A 12,867-nucleotide genomic window follows, 5' to 3' on the forward strand; every position below is an offset into this window, starting at 1 on the left:
CAGGGATGGGTGGCCTCAATGTCAGAGCTGCTGTGGTGACAGCTGCTCTGATGAAGACAGGATGGGCAGGGGGCCTTTCGTGATAGCCTCGACCATGTGGCATGAAGTCAGGGTGCAAGAGCCCATGATAAGCAGGTTTAGGAAAGCTCTCTGCTGACAGCTCAGTTCTAACTACTGAGTAGAAGGGGACAGGTTGAAGAAAGTAGAAATAGGGCTGAGACCCACAAATGGGGAGAAATCAGGGAGAGAACTTACCACCCACCATCGAGTTTTTCCACAAAGGTTGTGCATGGCCCTGTCACTAGTTTGAGGCCCCATGACATCTGTAGCCTGGGTTCCAAAGTTGCTGACTTCTGCTAGTGACCCATGCTGGGCAGGCTGGACTATAGGGACCATGGGGGCCCTTCTTTCTCAGGGCTGAGTGAAAGCTTTCTCTCTCTCATCTTTTAAGAGGCAGGACAAGAAGACTTCTTCAGGCCTGGCTTTGAGTCAGGGAGGATTTTTTTGTTCCTCTTCTGGAAACCTGTTACCTTAGCCAGTGCCCCTGATTATTCTGGGTCCTTTCTTATAGGGACTTGAATTTTTAAATCTTTAATTTTAGTTTTAAGACATATCTGATAAAACCTGAACACAGGGATTCTAAGCCTGGGAATTGTGGGTGAACTTGAGGGCTCGTCACGTTCCTTAAATGCCTTGGAGCATACTGTGTGAGTACATTTTTATATTTGACCAAAGATGTATGTAGATCTTCCTTCTTCAGACTAGGGACTGTAGGATTATCTTATTCTCAGTGAAATCCTGTCCTAGGAAGACAAAAACCAAAGTTTTAGGGGCGCCTGGGCAGCTCAGTCGGTTGCACGTCTGACCTCGGCTCAAGTCATGACCTCCCGGTTCATGATTTCCAGCCCCACATCGGGGTCTGTGCTGTCAGCACAGAGCCTGCTTTGGATCCTCTGTTCCCCATCTCTCTCTGCCCTTCCCCGACTTGTGCTCTCTTGAAAATCAAACACTGAGAAAAAAATCTTTCAAAAAACCCAAGTATCAAGGTACTGCTTCCAAAGGACATTGACAATCCCATAACAGACCTCTGGGGGGCACACTTGCTGCTCTGTGGTAATGTCACCCCCAGGAGGAGTATTTGAAGTCTTGTATCTCAGCCTCCAAATTACATCGCAAAATTTCTGTTCTTAACAAGCTCTTACAGACATTGTCCTCCTGTGTAACAAGCAAGCCAGAGCCACGAGGCAGAGAAGAGACGGTGCAGATGACGATATACATTCTTTAGCAATAAAGTTTGGGGGTCCCTAGGGAAGGCTGAATGACTTCTTCCCCTGCATGGGGGGCTTGAGTCTTTCTTCCAAGAATAAGTCATTTCTGCTCTTTCTACAGGCTATAGGCATGGTGAGATGTCTCGTTTCTGTGACTCACATACAAGCGTATGCCTGAGGAGGAAAAGAAATTGTATTTTTCGTATGCCAGGGCTCTGCCCTGGAAGGAGCTTCTGTTGTTTAAGAATGAAGTGAATGGAAGGATTCATGTTTAATGAATCTACCCTGAATTAAGTGACCTGAAGAATTCACGCTGCATGTATCTACCCAGGATTAAATTGAAGGCTGAGGCTTTATGATGCCGTTTTCTTCATTCGTGGATTCCTTTATTTTGTTAGTATTTCTCAGCACCTACTCTGTACTGGGAAAGGGACTGGTGTACTGGGGCCTGGGGGTGTGGATTCAAGGCACGTTCTGCTAAGAAAACTCACAGACGTGGAAATCATAGCCGAGTTGGGTGGTTCAAAGATGTCATCCCAGTGAATGCCATATATGAGCTGGGTCTTAAAAAAATGGGGTAAGAATCAGTGAGGGGAAGTTGAAGGAGAAGTGGTGTGGGTTCCAATGTGCACAGAGCAAGATACTCAAAGTCACTATAGTACAAACATGCCTGGAGTTATATTAGGAGGTGGTTTGAGAGCCAGAATGTGAGGAAATGAAGCTAGAGAATGTACAGCCAATGGATAGAGGGCTTTAGACCCTGAAGAAATTTTATCTTCGAAGCTTTAGGGAAACGTCAAAAAATGTTAAATGGAGGTGGGGAAGAGGGACTGACTCACACCAATATGGTCCTATGGCTATTTGTATTATGTTTGGGTTATAATTCAACACTTCATTTTTTTTTTTTTTAATGAAGTTGTTTCAGGTTGGCCACCGGGAGCTCTTTCAGGTCTCCCTTGGGTACTCGCCACGTACGTGCACACGGGAGCAGTAGGAGGGGTGCAGAGAGAGAGGGAGAGAGAATCCCCAGCAGATTCCTTGCTGTCAGCACAGAGCCTGACTCGGGGCTTGAACATGAGATCATGGCCTGAGCCAAAATCGAGAGTCAGACGCCTAACTAACTGAGCCACCCAGGTGCCCCTAAAATTTATATATAATAAAAATCAAACTTTGTGGTGTAACATTCTAAGGGATTTTCAAATGCAGAGTCAAGTATCCACTACCTTATGTCTATAGGGAACAGTCTTATCACCCCCAACTCCCTCATACTACCCGATTGTCATCCCCCCTGTAACATCTAACCCTTGGCCACTGCAGATCTGGCTTCTCACCCTATAGTTTTGCTGCTCAAGAGTGCTATATAGATGGAATAAAATAACCTATAGTCTTTCTATCTGGCTTCTCTAACTCAGTAGAAGACCTCATGAATGAGGTTCATTCATGTTTTTGCAGGAATCAATCATTTGTTCCCTTCTATTGCTGCATAGTATTCCATTCTGTGATGAACTGCAGCTAATCCACTAGTTGAAGGACATCTGTGTTGTTTCCCATTTTTGGCAAACATAAATTAAGCTGCTATCAACATTTGCATACAGGATTTTAGTAAGAACATACGTTTCCATTTCTCCTGGGTAAATACCCAGGAGTGGGATTGAGGAGTGGTATGGCCAGAGTACGTTCAACTTTACAAGAAACCGCCAAATGAACTTCCAAAGTAGACTTACAACTTTGTGTCCCCAGCAGCAGTGTCAGAAACTTTGATTTGCTACCAAAAGAAAGTTACTAAGAGAACAAATGACAAATTGTATTCTGTTTTAAAACAGGAGATAGTGACTACTGATGGTGGTATGTCCCCTTCCAATCAGCAGAATTCTGCTACACATTCCAAATCTTCTCTGTGCAGAAAACCATTCCTTGGGTTCTAAGAAAATGAGTCTAAAGGAATCCCACTACTGTATCTGGAAAGGCATCTTTGGAGAGAAGAAAATAATCACTACCTTGCTAAGTCTTGGTTCTCTGTAAAACCATGGGTTGGTTTCTGTAATCTCTGGGTTCCAATTCCATGGCTTGATGCCTGGGTACCAACTTTGATCTTTCTTCACCTTTAGACCTTCTGATTAATTTATATCCTTGGCTCTTCAATAACTAACTGGGAGCCATTCCTTTGTACCCAAGAGTCCTTAAGGGGTATGAAAATGAGAACAAAACCTCAGCGACTTTTCCTATATATCATCAAAACATACACATATGCACGAGCACACATGCGCACGCACACACACACATGCCCCTCAAGCTCTTACTCTCAATCTATCGATTAACAGACATACATGCACAGGTTATAGGTGGCTTGTAGAACCATTTGAATAGTGACAGGTGCAGAAGCTGAGACACAGAAAAGGAAAGGCCTTGTCCAAAGTCAGTGAGGTAACGAGTTGTGGGGACCAAGTTTAGAACTTGAATCCCACAAACCCCTCCCCTCCACCAGTTCAATGACCCGCCACTTAAGTGTGCCTTGCAAAGAGCTGACACAGGGCCCACGTGAGTGCAGGTGCTTTTATTCAGCAGAAGTCATTGGTGGTGAGTCTGTTGTGCGGCTCCGAAGACCCTCCAGGCCGCAGCTAGATTCTACAGCAGTGTTTGTTCCGACTTTTGCATTCTGCAGGCAGGATGGAACATCCGTGGGTTTTCTGGTGCTTGCAGACACCACCCAGTTTTTTACATTCAAGGGATTTCCCCCTTTTTTCATGCCCTATAACGGAAGGAGAGGTGAGAAGAAACAAAACAGGAAAGCATGTTTAACCAAAGCTACAGGGAGCCATCTTGTATAGCAAGGATCTGCAGCCTACAGTCTGTAGGGACAAAACTGGCCTCTACCTGCTTTAGCGTGACCTATCAGCCTATGGTTGGTTTTGCGCTTTTTTTTTTTTTTTGAACTGTAGACAAAACTTCAGAAGAAGAAAAATACTTCACGATATATGAAAATTATATGAAACTCAAATTCTAGTGTCCATAAATAGGAAGACATTCACACCCATTCATTTAGATATTGTCTATGGTTGCTTTTCGTGGCAGAGATGAGTTGTCATGACAGACCTCATGGCCCAGAAGCCTAAAAGATTTATTTATTACATGGTCCTTTACCAAATAACGCTTATTGACTTCTGCACTATAGTGTCTTTCTTTTTCAGATGAAGGAACTTCAGATCAGGGAGAGCAAGTGACTTGGCTGTCCTGTGAGATTAGGGATATACTCTACATGTTCTTCATGAAAGCTTCCTAAGGAGCTGTCCTCTTTTTCGAAAGGGCAAAATCTTACAAGCACATAGCACAAAATAGACAAAAAGCTTTGGACAGAAAGTGAGCATCCTCAGTGCTGAATATTCTGCCTCCCATCTCCCATGCAATGAGGGTCATTTCGTGCACTGTGACATTTTAAACGGCACCGCCATGGCACGCAGTGAGCACCTGCCTTCTCGGGCTCCTGTGAGTTAAGCTGCAAAAAAAAATGATAGGCCATCAAGTTGGTTGACTATAGCAATTCAGGAAGCAACTTGAGAGTAGTGAGAACCCGAATGATGCCTAAAGTCAAGGGAACAAGAAAGAGAATGACAAGCAGGAAGCTATGAGTAAGAAGAATTTCCATCAGGGGTGATGGCTTTTAAAAGCGCTTGTGCTGTGATGGAAGGCATACTGGGTCCAGAATTAGGAGACCTCGCTTCTGGTTCTTGTTCCCCCAGGTCCATAGTTTTCCTTTGGGAGGCATAGATTCTCCTAGTTTTTCATAAGAAGGCAAGGTAAAAAAAAAAAATATATATATATATATATATACATATATATATATATACACACACACACACACATATATATGTAATTTATAAATTGTACATATAATACCTACACTTATAAATAAATATGAATGAATGTATGTGAATATGTTGTGTTCATATATATTTATAATTAATATCACTTATATAAATACAAATGTATATTCATATCTACATCTGTATATATATCTACATCCAACTATTTATCTCCATTAGGCTGTTCACCAAACAGGTCTCTCTGTTTTCTTGACCCAAAGTAGGATTTATCTTTTGTGTGATGGGGTGGAGCCAGAAGACTTGCTCAGTTAATAAATTTTAATCAGAAGTGATGTGTCCTGTTAGGGCTGGAGCCTTTCACTGACAACGTCAGATTCCTTAGAGCTCTTTTCTTTGACCCAGCAACCAGCAATATCCATGGTGGTGGCTGGTCCCTCAGGTCTGAGCAGCGACAGTGAACAGAGCACCCCTGTGGCCAGGATGGGCTTGTATCATTTGACCAAGAATTGAACCATGACTCTTCAGATGCCATGATTCAGACCACAGCATAACGCAGCACGTGCTGACATATGCACTGGGGTGCCAGGTAAGATGTAGGGCATCCAGTCGACTTTGAAATAACATACTAGCATAAGTATATTCCAAATATTGCATGGGACACACTCAAACTAAAAAGTATTTGATGTTTATATATAATGCAGTAAGTAAATGTATTTCTTGGGATTGTTGAATATTTAATGAAAACATTGTCTGGAACCAAACCCTTGTGAGCTTGAGTCAAAGGCTCCACTACATACAATCTGAATGACTTTGAACAAGTTACTTCATTTCTTAATCTCATTTGCAAGACAGGGAATACCTACCCAGAAATAGTGTTAGGAGGTACACGTGGGACAGGACATGAAAAGTTTTTGTTGTGATGTTTGGTAAAGAGGAAGCGTCAATATTATCTGCTATTATTATTAGTGTTGTTGTTATTCACATGGAAATAATTTGTAAGCTGTAAAGTCTCTGTAAATATTATCTATCGTCAATTACTAGTTATGGGCTTGCTATCAACCAGTTAAGAGCAATCTTGGGAAACTCTTTTAAGTTTTCTTAAATTTCCCTTTTTGTTATTCGTAAAAGGGAGTGTGTGGTATATGTATGCTTCTTTCAGCTGTGAAATTACTCCGTTGTTACAGACTTCGATGCATCATTGGATTATGAATCAATTTGGTCCTATTCTTCAAGGCCATCTGTCATATCATCCTACCAACAGGAGCCACAGCTTACCTGATGTCGTCTGGATAAGACACACAAGGAGGAGAAAGAGAAGGAACAGTAGCCTCATGATGGGAAATTAACTCTTGGGATTCTAAGAGGAACTCGCAAAGTCTGACGGTGTCTCTTCGGTGCACATCAGTGGGGGCTGGTGACCTGGGGAAAGAGTAGAAAGCTCAGCTAGAGAGAAAAAGCTTCTATTCCTAATAAACATGTCCCATTAAGGCCTGGGTGTGACTTGAGAATGTTTCATCCATGGACACATGGTTACGGATCCATTTCCTCCTGGTAAAAAGCAAGACCTTTACAAAAAGTCAACATTTTCTAGTTGATTTCCATTTCTGCTTAGGACTCTGAGGTTTGGTGCCTTTTTTTTTTTTCTTTAGAACAAAACCACTAAAACACGGATTTTTTTTTAGCAAATCATCTATCTACTCATTCACCTTTATTGCAGGTCTCTTACACCTGTCAGCTTTCCTTTAGGAATACAAAGAGAGGTTCCCTTTTTAGAAGTTAAAAAAGGAGAAGGAATTGTAAATGGAAATGATCATCTCTGCTTTCTTACTCCAAATAATTTCTTTTTCTGCTACCCATTTAAAAGATAGAGTTGATCCCTTCTAGCCAGGCAAGCTCTTACAATGCCAAGTTCTTGCATAGATCAAATGAGATGAGACTTTAGGGGCCAAAGTATTTCTTTTTAAATTTTTTTAATGTTTATTTATTATTGAGAGAGAGACAGAGCAAAAGCATGGGAGGGGCAGAGAGAGGGGGAGACACAGAATCCAAAGGAGGTTCCAATAGTTGAGCTGTCAGCACAGAGCCCGACGTGGGGCTCGAACTTACAAACTGCGAGATCATGACCTGAGCCGAAGTCGGACGATTAACCGACTGAGCCACCCAGGTGCCCCCAAAGTATTTCTCTTTCTTTTTTTAAATTTAATTTTAATTTTACATCCAAATTAGCATATAGTGAAACAATGATTTCAGGAGTAGATTCCTTAATGCCCCTTACCCATTTAGCCCATCCCTGCTCCCACAACCCCTCCAGCACCGCTCAGTTTGTTCTCCATATTTATGAGTCTCTTCTGTTTTGTTCCCCTCCCTGTTTTTGTATTATTTTTGCTTCCCTTCCCTTATGTTCATCTGTTTTGTCTCTTAAGGTCCTCATATGAGTGAAGTCGTATGATTTTTGTCTTTCTCTGACTAATTTCACTTAGCATAATACCCTCCAGTTCCATCCATGTAGTTGCAAATGGCAAGATTTCATTGTTTTTGATTGCCAAGTAATACTCCATTGTATATATATCTACCACATCTTCTTTATCCATTCATCCATCGATGGACATTTGGGCTCTTTCCATACTTTGGCTATTGTTGATAGTGCTGCTATAAACATGGGGGTGCATGTGTCCCTTCGAAACAGCACACCTGTATCTCATGGGTAAATGCCTAGTGGTGCAATTGCTGGGTTGTAGCATAGTTCTAGTTTTAGTTTTCTGAGGAACTTCCATAGTGTTTTCCAGAGTGGCTGCACCAGCTTGCATTGCCACCAAAAATGCAAAAGAGATCCTCTTTCTCTGCATCCTCGCCAACATCTGTTGTTGCCTGAGTTGTTAATGTTAGCCATTCTGACAGGTGTGAGGTGGTATCTCCCAGTGGTTTTGATTTGTATTTCCCTGATGATGAGTGATGTTGAGCATTTTTTCATGTGTCAGTTGGCCACCGGGATGTCTTCCTTGGAGAAGTGTCTCTTCATGTCTTTTGCCCATTTCTTCACTGGATTATTTGTCTTTTGGGTTTTGAGTTTGATAAGTTCTTTATAGATTTTGGATACTAACCCTTGATCTGATATGTCATTTGCAAATATCTTCTCCCATTCTGTCAGTTGCCTTTTAGTTTTGCTGATTGTTTCCTTCCTGCGCAGAAGTTTTTACTTTGATGAGGTCCCAGTAGTTCATTTTTGCTTTTGTTTCCCTTGCCTCCAGAGACGTGTTGAATAAGAAGTTGCTGCGGCCAAGATCAAAGAGGTTTTTGCCTGCTTTCTCCTTGAGGATTTTGATGGCTTCCTGTCTTACATTGAGGTCTTTCATCCATTTTGAGTTTATTTTTGTGTATGGTGTCAGAAAGTGGTCCAGGTTCATTCTTCTGCCTGTCGCTGTCCAGTGTTCCCAGCACCACTTGTTGAAGAGACTGTCTATTCCATTGGATATTCTTCCCTGCTTTGTCAAAGATTCGTTGGCCATATGCTTGTGGGTCCATTTCTGGGTTCTCTATTCTGTTGCACTGATCTGAGTGTCTGTTCTTGTGGCAGGACCATACTGTCTGGATGATTACAGCTTTGTAGTGTAGCTTGAAGTCTGGAATTGTGATGCCTCCTGCTTTGGTTTTCTTTTTCAAGATTGCTTTGGCTATTCAGGGTCTTTTCTGGTTCCATACCAATTTTAGGATTATTTGTTCTAGCTCTGTGAAGAATGCTGGTGTTACTTTGATAGGGATTGCATTGAATATGTAGATTGCTTTGGGTAGTATCAACGTTTTAACAATATTTGTTCTTCCTATCTGGAGCATGGAATCTTTTTCCATTTTTTTTGTGTCTTCTTCAATTTCTTTCATAAGCTTTCTACACTTTTCAGTGTACAGATTTTTCACCTGTTTAGTTAGATGTATTCCTAGGTATTCTATGGTTTTTTGTGCAACTGTAAATGGGATCAATTCCTTGATTTCTCTTTCTGTCACTTCATTGTTGGTGTATAGGAATGCAACCAATTTCTGTGCATTGATTTTATATCCTGAAACTTTGCTGAATTCATGAATCAATTCTAGCAGTTTGGTGGAATCTTTTGGGTTTTCTATATAGAGTGTCATGTTATGTGCAAAGAGTAAACGTTTGACCTCCTCCTGGCTGATTTGGATGCCTTTTATTTCTTTGTGTTGTCTGATTGCAGAGGCGAAGACTTCCAATACTATGTTGAATAACAGTGGTGAGAGTGGACATCCCTGTCTTGTTCCTGACCTTACGGGGAAAGCTGTCAGTTTTTCCCCATTGAGGAGGATAATAGTGTTGGGTCGTTCCTATATGGCTTTTATGATCTCGAGGTATGCTCCTTCTATCCCTACTTTCTTCAGGGTTTTTATCAAGAAAGGATGTTGTATTTTGTCAAATGCTTTCCCTGCATCGATTGAGAGGATCCTGTGGTTCTTGTCCTTTCTTTTATTGATGTGATGAATCACGCTGATTTTTTGTGCATATTGAACCAGACCTGCATCCCAGGTATAAATCCCACTTGGTTGTGGTGAATAATTTTTTTAAGGTATTGTTGGATCCGGTTGGCTAATATCTTTTTGAAGGTTTTTACATCCATGTTCATCAGGGAAATTGGTCCATAGTTCTCCTTTTTAGTGGGGTCTCTGTCTGGTTTTGGAATCAAGGTCATGCTGGCTTCATAGAAAGAGTTTGGAAGTTTTCCTTCCATTTCTATTTTTGGAAGAGCTTCAAGAGAATAGATGTTAATTCTTCCTTAAATGTTTGGTAGAATTCCCCTGGGAATCCATCTGGCCCTGGACTCTTGTTTTTTGGCAGATTTTTCATTACTAATTTGATTTCCTTACTGGTTATGGGTCTGTTCAAATTTTCTATTTCTTCCTGTTTCAGTTTTGGTAGTGCATATGTTTCTAGGAATTTGTCCATTTCTTCCAGATTACCCATTTTATTGGCATATAATTGCTAACAATATTCTCTTATTATTGTTTTTATTTCTGCTGTGTAGGTTGTGATCTCTCCTCTTTCATTTTTGATTTTATTTATTTGGGTCCTTTCCTTTTACTTTTTGATCAAACTGACTAGGGATTTATCAATTTTGTTAATTCTTTCAAAGAACCAGCTTCTGGTTTCATTGATCTGTTCTACTGTTTTGTTTTTTGGTTTTGACAGCATTAATTTCTGCTCTAGTCTTTATTATTTCCTGTCTTCTGCTGGTTTGGGGTTTCATTTGCTGTTCTTTTTTCAGCTCCTTAAGGCGTAAGGTTAGGTTGTGTACCTGAGATCTTTCTTCCTTCTTTAGGAAGGCCTGGATTGCTATATACTTTCCTCTTATGACCGCCTTTGCTGCATCACAGAGGTTTAGGGTTGTGTTATCATGTTCATGGACTTCCATATACTTTTAAATTTCCTCTTTAACTGCTTGGTTAGCCCTTTCATTCTTTAGTAGGATGTTCTTCAGTCTCCAAGTATTTGTTACCTTTCCAAATTTTGCCTTGTGGTTGATTTTGAGTTTCATCGCAATGTGGTCTGAAATATGCATGGTATGATCTTGATCTTTTTGTACTTACTTAGGGCTGATTTATGTCCCAGTATATGGTCTACTCTGGAGAATGTTCCATGTGCACTGGAGCAGAATGTATATTCTGCTGCTTTAGGATGAAATGTTCTGAATATATCTATTAAGTCCATCTGGTCCAGTGTGTCATTCAAAGCCATTGTTTTCTTATTGGGTTTTGGATTAGATGATCTGTCCATTGCTGTGAGTGGGGTGTCGAAGTCTCCTACTATTATGATATTACTATCAATGAGTTTCTTTTTTTTAATGTTTATTTATTTTTGAGACAGAGAGAGACAGAGCATGAATGGGGGAGGGTCAGAGAGAGAGGGAGACACAGAACCCGAAGCAGGCTCCAGGCTCTGAGCTGTCAGCACAGAGCCTGACATGGGGCTTGAACTCACGAACCATGAGACCATGATCTGAGCCGAAGTCGGAGGCTCAACCGACTGAGCCACCCGGGTGCACCTCGATGAGTTTCTTTATGTTTGTGATTAATTGATTTATATGTTTGGGTTCTTCCACATTTGGCACATAAATGTTTATAATTGTTAGGTCTTCTTGGTGGATAGACCCCTTGATTATGATATCATGCCCTTCTGCATCTCTTGATACAGTCCTTATTTTAAAGTCTAGATTGTCTGATATAAGTATGGTTACTCCAGCTTTCTTTTGTTGACCATTAGCATGATAGATGGTTCTCCATCCCCTTATTTTCAATCTGAAGGTGTCTTTAGGTCTCAAGTGGGTCTCTTGTAAACAGCATATAGATGGATCTTGTTTTCTTATCCATTCTTTTACCCTGTGTGTTTTGATTGGATCATTGAGTCCACTGACATTTAGAGCGAGTACTGAAAGATATGAATTTATTGCCATTATAATGCTTGTAGAGTTGGAGTTTCTGGTGGTATTCTCTGGTCCTTTCTAACCTTTTGTTGCTTTTGGTATATATATATATATATATATATATATATATATATTTTTTTTTTCCATCTTTTCTCCCCTCAGAAAGTCCCCCTTAAAATTTCTTGCAGGGCTGGTTTAGTGGTCACAAACTCCTTTAATTTTTGTTTGTCTGGGAAACTTTTTATCTCTCCTTCTATTTTGAATGACAGCCTTGCTGGATAAAGAATTCTTGGCTGCATATTTCTCTGATTCAGCACACTGAATATATCCTGCCACTCTTTTCTGGCCTGCCAAGTTTCTGTGGATGGTCTGATGCAAACCTGATCTGTCTTCCCTTGTATGTTAGGGACTTTTTTTCCCTTGCTGATTTCATGATTTTCTCCTTGCCTGAGTATTTTGTGAATTTGACTGTGATATGCCTTGTTGATGGTTGGTTTTTGTTGTATCTAATGGGGTCCTCTGTGTTTCCTGGATTTTGATGTCTGTGTCTTTCCCCTGATTAGGGAAGTTTTCCACTATGATTTGCTCACGTAACCATTCTACCTCTATTTCTCTCTCTTCCTCTTCTGGGACCCCTGTGATTCTGATGTTGTTCCTTTTTAATGAGTCACTGATTTCTCTAATTCTTAAATTGTGCTCTTTTGCCTTAATCTCCCTCATTTTTTTCTGCTTCATTATTCTCTATAAGTTTGTCCTCTATATCGCTGATTCTCTGTTCTGCCTCGTCCATCCTTGCCGCCACTGCATCCATCCATGATTGCAGCTCAGTTATAGCATTTTTTGTTTCATTCTGGCTAGTTTTTACTTCTTTTATCTCTGCAGAAAGGGATTCTAATCTATTTTCAACTCCAGCTAGTATTCTTATTATCGTGATTCTAAATTCTGGTTCAGACATCTTGCTTGTATCTGTGTTGGTTAAATCCCTGGCTGTCGTTTATTCGTGCTTTATTTTGGGGTGAATTCCTTCGTTTTGTCATTTTGAAGGGAGAATAGGAATTAATCAGGTAGAAAAATTGAAATAAAAAAATAAAATTAAAAAATATTAAAATTAAAAATCAAACACACACACACACAAACAAAAATCAAATAGATGATGCTAGATCCTAAGAATGTTTTGGTCTGGGTGTTGAAAATGGTCTGACAGAGAAAAAATAAAGGGGAGGAGAGAAGAAAAACAAAAGTCGTTTTAGAATTTGACAAAATGAATACACTGAAGTAGACTAAAATGAGGTAATGGGGGTAAAATAGAATTTGAAAAAATATACACAAACGTAAAGAATATAGTAGAAAAAA

At 40.5% G+C, this 12,867-nt stretch overlaps 2 long non-coding RNA genes across 2 annotated transcripts; one reads left to right on the top strand and one right to left on the bottom strand.

Moving 5' to 3' along the window:
• Positions 1–3,807: 3,807 nt before the first annotated feature.
• On the bottom strand, positions 3,808–6,500 carry LOC123384734. Its single transcript, XR_006596216.1, has 2 exons — positions 6,365–6,500; positions 3,808–4,017 (listed from the first exon to the last, which is right to left on the bottom strand). It is a non-coding gene; the product is annotated as an uncharacterized LOC123384734 (long non-coding RNA).
• LOC123384737 lies at positions 5,287–6,576 on the top strand. The gene is made up of 2 exons (XR_006596225.1): positions 5,287–5,675; positions 6,274–6,576. It is a non-coding gene; the product is annotated as an uncharacterized LOC123384737 (long non-coding RNA).
• The last annotated feature ends 6,291 nt before the right edge of the window (positions 6,577–12,867 follow it).

The sequence above is a fragment of the Felis catus genome, chromosome B1 (genome assembly GCF_018350175.1).
Source record: "Felis catus isolate Fca126 chromosome B1, F.catus_Fca126_mat1.0, whole genome shotgun sequence".
NCBI lineage: Eukaryota > Metazoa > Chordata > Mammalia > Carnivora > Felidae > Felis > Felis catus.